The sequence below is a fragment of the Solanum tuberosum genome, unplaced genomic scaffold (genome assembly GCF_000226075.1).
Source record: "Solanum tuberosum cultivar DM 1-3 516 R44 unplaced genomic scaffold, SolTub_3.0 scf00004, whole genome shotgun sequence".
NCBI classification, from domain to species: domain Eukaryota; kingdom Viridiplantae; phylum Streptophyta; class Magnoliopsida; order Solanales; family Solanaceae; genus Solanum; species Solanum tuberosum.
In genome coordinates, this window is record NW_006238930.1 from 58,386 (window position 1) to 64,385 (window position 6,000).

Consider the following 6,000-nt stretch of genomic DNA (forward strand, 5'->3'; position numbering starts at 1 on the left):
TGTCTGATTCTTTAAGTGTCAGGATCATAGTGATCTTTCCTAGTATTTTATAATAAATCCAGAAAAAAAAAAATAGTGTGCACGTACGGCGATAGTGCTGATCAAAGGCAAGGATGATGGAGGTGGATCATGAAGATAATGGATCAGACATTGAAGCTCAGCGGAGTTCCCCGCAGTTAATGAATGGTGAATTGGGTAAATCTAGTTTGATCATGAGGAAGTCGGCCATCATTTTCCAATCTACTTACAAGTTCATTGAAGCTGGAGCAAAAATAGCGTCTCTTTCACGAGTCTCATCGTCTTCCTCATCTTCCAGCACAACCTTTTATACTCCTCTTCCCAGCTTTAAACATGGAGTATGTATATATAATTTAAAAACATATATATGTATATAGTTTAAGTTATATTGATGATATTAATTATATATATATGCTCTATGTCTAATCAGGATGCGGAAGGTGGTGGAGGTGAAATCCAGGTTGTTGAAATTGTGGCTGATGATAATACTGTACAATCAAACAATGAGATTGAGCTTCAGCCTGATGATCAGAGTACTCATCAGCAATGCTTAAAAATTAGTGAAGAGATTGTGAAGGAGAAAAAGTTGGATTGGAGTGATGCTCATGATGTTGACAAGGGAATTCATGTTGCAGACAATTCTGGTCGTTACATGCTGATCTATGCCCAGTTCATGATCCGACAACTGATATGTAAGGAACCAACTATTTTGCTCCTTGCAATTGCTGCAATATTGTCGTTTATCTTTGGAATCAAAGAAGAAGGTGTGCATAATGGTTGGTTTGAAGGAGCACTTCTGGTTGTGATTATATTTGTGATTGTTTCGTTTAAGCTAGCACGTAATTGGTACAAAAGACACATTTGGAATAAGCAAAATGAGAACAGAGCAAGGAAGGACCAGCCGTTTATTTCTGAAACGGACTCCAGTTTTTGTGCCGACTTTGACAAGTTGAACAATTACATACATATTAGTGGGCTGTCCATTGGCATTTTGATCACTGTGGTGCTGTTCATTCGCTTTAAATTGGGCTATAAAGATGATGAGAACGGATATAGATTGGAAACCAAGGAAGAACCAACTGAAATTGCACGGATAATGAATGCCGTGAAGAAGGTTTTGACAGAATCAAAGGGAGCAGTGAGAGTTATGATAACTTCTCTTGGTATCACACTGGTGGGGATTACTGAAGGAGTACCATTTCTTATTTCAATTGCAAGGGCATACTGGTATCCAATTTTTGATGTTAAGATGGAACCAGTCAACACCATCTGTATAGAAAAAATTAGATGGTTGAAAGTTACCCAGTTTCTTCTTGACAAAAAAGATGTTACCAAGATGTTAGCTGGTGGAAAGAGTTGAAAGTTACCCAGTTTCTTCTTGACAAAAAAGATGTTACCAAGATACCGCCACATGTCTACAGTGTTCTCTCTGATGGAATTGGTGTGTCCCCTCTGACTTCTCAAACAGCCTACCACAGAGTAGAAGAAGCAATACTCTGTTGGGCAGAAAAGAACACGGGTATGCAGAGAGACACTTTGGATAAGCAGTTCACCATAGTGAAGAACAACGATGATGAGATGAATCCTTTTGAAGGACCTTGTAAAGTAGTCATAGAGAAAAATGGAGATAATGGGAAAGAGTACTATTCATATTTCAAGGGTCCTACTGATTCAATATTGCCAATGTGTTCAAGTTACTATGACTTGACGGGTCAAGTGCAGGATTTGGATGACGAAACAAAGAGTGACATTGTTCAAACTAACAACAACAACAACATGAACGTAGTTGCATTTGCCTTCAAACACAGTCAGGACGTTGTTGAACTTGATGAAAATGGCCTAACATTCATTGGTATGTTTGTCTTAGAATATACTTTCAATCTAGACAACACGAGGAAAGCAATTGCGATTCTGAAAGAAGGCGGAGTGAAGATGATATTTGCCTCAGAAGAAGATGTTGAAGTGCTTCGTACCATTGTTGATGAAACAGGATTGCTCAACTCACATGAAGCTCTAGTAGTTAGGGGTGAAGATGCTACAAAGGAAAATGTTGATAAAATGTGCATTATGGGAAATTCCTCTCCCGCATGCATGCTTCTTTTAATAGAGCAATTGAAGAAAAGAGGAGAAGTTGTGGCTGTGGTAGGAGAACAAGCATCTGAAAGTAATGTGGTTCTTGAAGCAGCTCATTTTGGCCTGCCTGTGGTGACTAACTGGCCTGAAACTATAACTTATGTGATTAACAGCATCAAGGGAGGAAGAATTGTTGTGAGTATATGAGGCAGTTCATCCAAGTTGAGATAATCTTTGCAATCAGTAGCTTATTAATAAACTTCATACTGGTTATATTAGACGGAGATGGTCCGTTAACAGTCATTCAGTTGGTATGGGTTAACCTTCTTGTAAAATTTATTGGAGGGCCAGCTTTGCTAATTACTCAGCAGGCCACAAGACAACTAAGGGATGAGCTTTCTATCAGACCAAGAAAACTGCCAATTACCAAGTGCATGTTGAGAAACATACTTCTTCAAGTTTCTTATCAGACTGGTATTTTTGTATTCCTTCAACACAGAGGAAGTGCAATACTGGGGATCACTCCAAAAGTTAACAGATCTATAGTCTTTAACGGGTTCGCTCTGTGCCAGCTTTTTAACATATTCAGTGCAAGGGATTTGGAGCAGAGGAATTATTTCAAAGGTCTCGGTCAAAATTACTTGTTTTGGGCATTGTCTGGGCTCTATCTTGTGTTGCAGTTTGGATTCATTGAATTAGAGGCTTTCTTGTTTAGCAACACGGCACGACTGAATTGGAAGCAATGGGCTGAATCCATTTTAATTGGAGTTGTTACATGGTTGCTTGATGTGATAGTAAAATGGGCATCACAACACATAAAGATAGACACATATTGTGATTGTGGAGTTCTTCACCTAGCTAGAAACTGGTTACAGTGTTGGTTTATGAGGATCAATTGCTGTTACTGTGGACCAAGAAGTACACCAAATCCAACTCTTGCTTCCTTGGATTCTTCAAGATACACTAGCGGAAAGGTATTATAAAAATTTGTCCATACAGCCTAATTACAGTACAGTTCAATCAACAGTCTTTCCTAAAATTTTGGATTCAAGTTGTAGTTGTTGTTCGTTTGCAGGGCTGGATAACAAGTATTACACGTCGTGTTAAACCAACCAAGCATAGAGCTAATACTTTGATGGATTAATCATATGTTTCAGTAGCTTCAATTTTTAGTACATAGTTTCCTCTGTTTTCTATAGAAGGTTAGATATAGTTGGAGCAACACTAAAGTTGTCTCAATGTGACCGGTAGGTTATGGGTTAGAGCAGTTATGAAATCAGCCTTTGATGCTTGTATGAGGGTAGGTTGCCTACATCACACCCTTCAAGGGTCTCAGGCCTACGTCAATGAGGGATGATTAGTGCACTAGGCTATCCTTTTTAGTTAATTTATGTTAATTAATTTCATCAAGTTTTTCGGTTCTTGTTCTTGTTCCTCTTCACTTTTAACTAAATTCAAGAATGTAAACTTATTATATAGTACTACTCCCTCAATCCCTTTGTATGTCACATTTTTAATTTTTTACTTTGTATTTGTATTAAAAAATGAAGTAACTTTATCCTTATTTAATGTTTTCTTAAATCAACTCTATAATAAATGATGAATACATTTTCAAGATTAATTAACTATTCCATCAAGGGTATAATAGGAAAAATATGATAAATTTATGCATAAATTTTATAAAATGACAAGTATTGTGGTCCAGCTATTTATAGAAAGGAATGTCATATAAAAATGGACGGAGGGAGTAATATACGTAGAAAGCAAGAATTTTATGAATTTCAAACACAGCGAAGTTTGCTCAAAATCATAAAGCAAACTAGTGAGTACACATTCTACTAATTAATTGGCTTGTTCAAGAAGATAAATATTTCCAATATCATATAGTATATGCAAAAATATAACTTAATTACCTCGATCTTGTTTTTCTCAAACTTGGTGAAATGTAATAGACAAAGCTCTTGTTGAGGAGAAACTGACAAGCCGGGAATGCCATTGGAAGAGACTTTTCTTCAGCGAAGTCAACTGCCTGTGGTCGTTTCTTTACTATATAAAAAATAAAAAACAAACCTCACAAATATCCTAACATGGATTTTATAAGAATATTTTTCTTTAATTTTGGACACATTTGTCTTTTATCAAACGTGTCTTCAATAAATATTCATGTGTGAGTAGGTAATGTAGAAATGTTACTTTATCTATTTCAATTTATGTTACTAAAAACTTTTTAGTTAGTTCTGAAAATAATAATAGTTACTTTTTTTATAGATATTTTGAAATAATTTAACTTCTAAATTTTTTTTTTAAAAAAGAGAGAGAATAATTTATAATCATAGAAATATGTATGATTAACTTTAAAAGTCATTTGAAATTCATTTGTGAGTAGATAATCTTGAAAAGGTTACCATAAGGAATTTGTTACTCCATCTATTACAATTTATTAATGTTACAATTTTTTTAAGCTAGACCTGAAAATAATAATAGTATTGATACAAAAATTTAAGTTGAATGATTTTATAGATATAAAAGCTTAATTGAGTGGGTTTTTTGATACAAAATAAAGTTCAATGATTTTGCTAGACAAATTCTTGAAGTTGAGTGAACTTTTGAGATATTAACTCTAGAAAACATGTGACTACTCGTGTACATTCAAAATTAATGGACATAAATAAGAACTAGAGCCAAGTTAAAGGATACACTTATATATTATATCATTTGATAAAAGTAATTTTTATTTCCGAAGTGAAAAATAATATATAATTTTTTTTATTTTATTAATTTATAAAGTCTTCTCGAAAACATTTTCTAACATACCAAAAAGCAGCATCTTCTATAACAAATTTTTTGTGTGTGTGTGGTGATGGTGAGATCAATTTAAAAATTGTCAATATTAACGCGTTATAAAAATTAAAGAGTGTAAGGGAAAATTTGAATTTGAACAAGATGGGTGTTCACATTCCGCAACACAAAGCTGAGGCCGGGAGTGAATAACTAACCACTTGAGCATTGGAGTACTGCATGTCTATTTGAACGGGTCACGATTTAATTCATTTTCAATTTCAGTAGTGCTGATCAAAGCTAGGATGATGGATGAAGATAATGGATCAGACATTGAAGCTCAGGGGAGTTCCCCGCTGCTAATGAATGGTAATTCTACGTTGATCATGAGGAGGTTGGCTCTCATTCTCCGATCTACTTACAACTTCCATTGAAGCTGGAGCAAGAATACCATCTCTTTCACGAGTCTCATCGTCTACCTTATCCTCCACCACAACCTTTTATACTCCTCTTCCCTAAGTATATAAACAAATGTCTTTATCACTACTATATATATACACACACGTAGTTGTTAATTATACATGCTCTCCGTCTAATTAGGATGCAGAAGGTGGTGAAGATGAAATCCAGGTTGTTGAAATTGTGGCTGATGATAATACTGTACAATCAAACAATGATCACGTCGACATTGATCAAAGTACTCATCAGCAATGCCTACAAATTAGTGATTGTTTTGTTTAAGTTTGCACGAAATAGGTACAAAAGACACCTTTGGAAGAAGCAAAAAGATAACAAAGAAACGAAGAATTACCCCCTGTTGATTTCTGAAACGGACTCCAGCTTTTGTGCCTGTTTTGACAAGTTGAACAATTATATACATATTAGTGGGTTGTTGATTGGCATTTTGATCACTGTGGTGCTGTTCATTCGCTTTAAAATTGAGCCATAAAGATGACGAAAATGGATATAGATTAGAAACCAAGGAAGAACCAGCTGAAATTGCACAGAATAATGAATGCCGTGAAAAAGGTTTTAACAGAATCAAAGGGAACAGTAAGAGTTTTGATAACTTTACTTGGTGTCACACTGGTAGGGATGACTGAAGGGGTACCATTTCTTATTTCAATTACA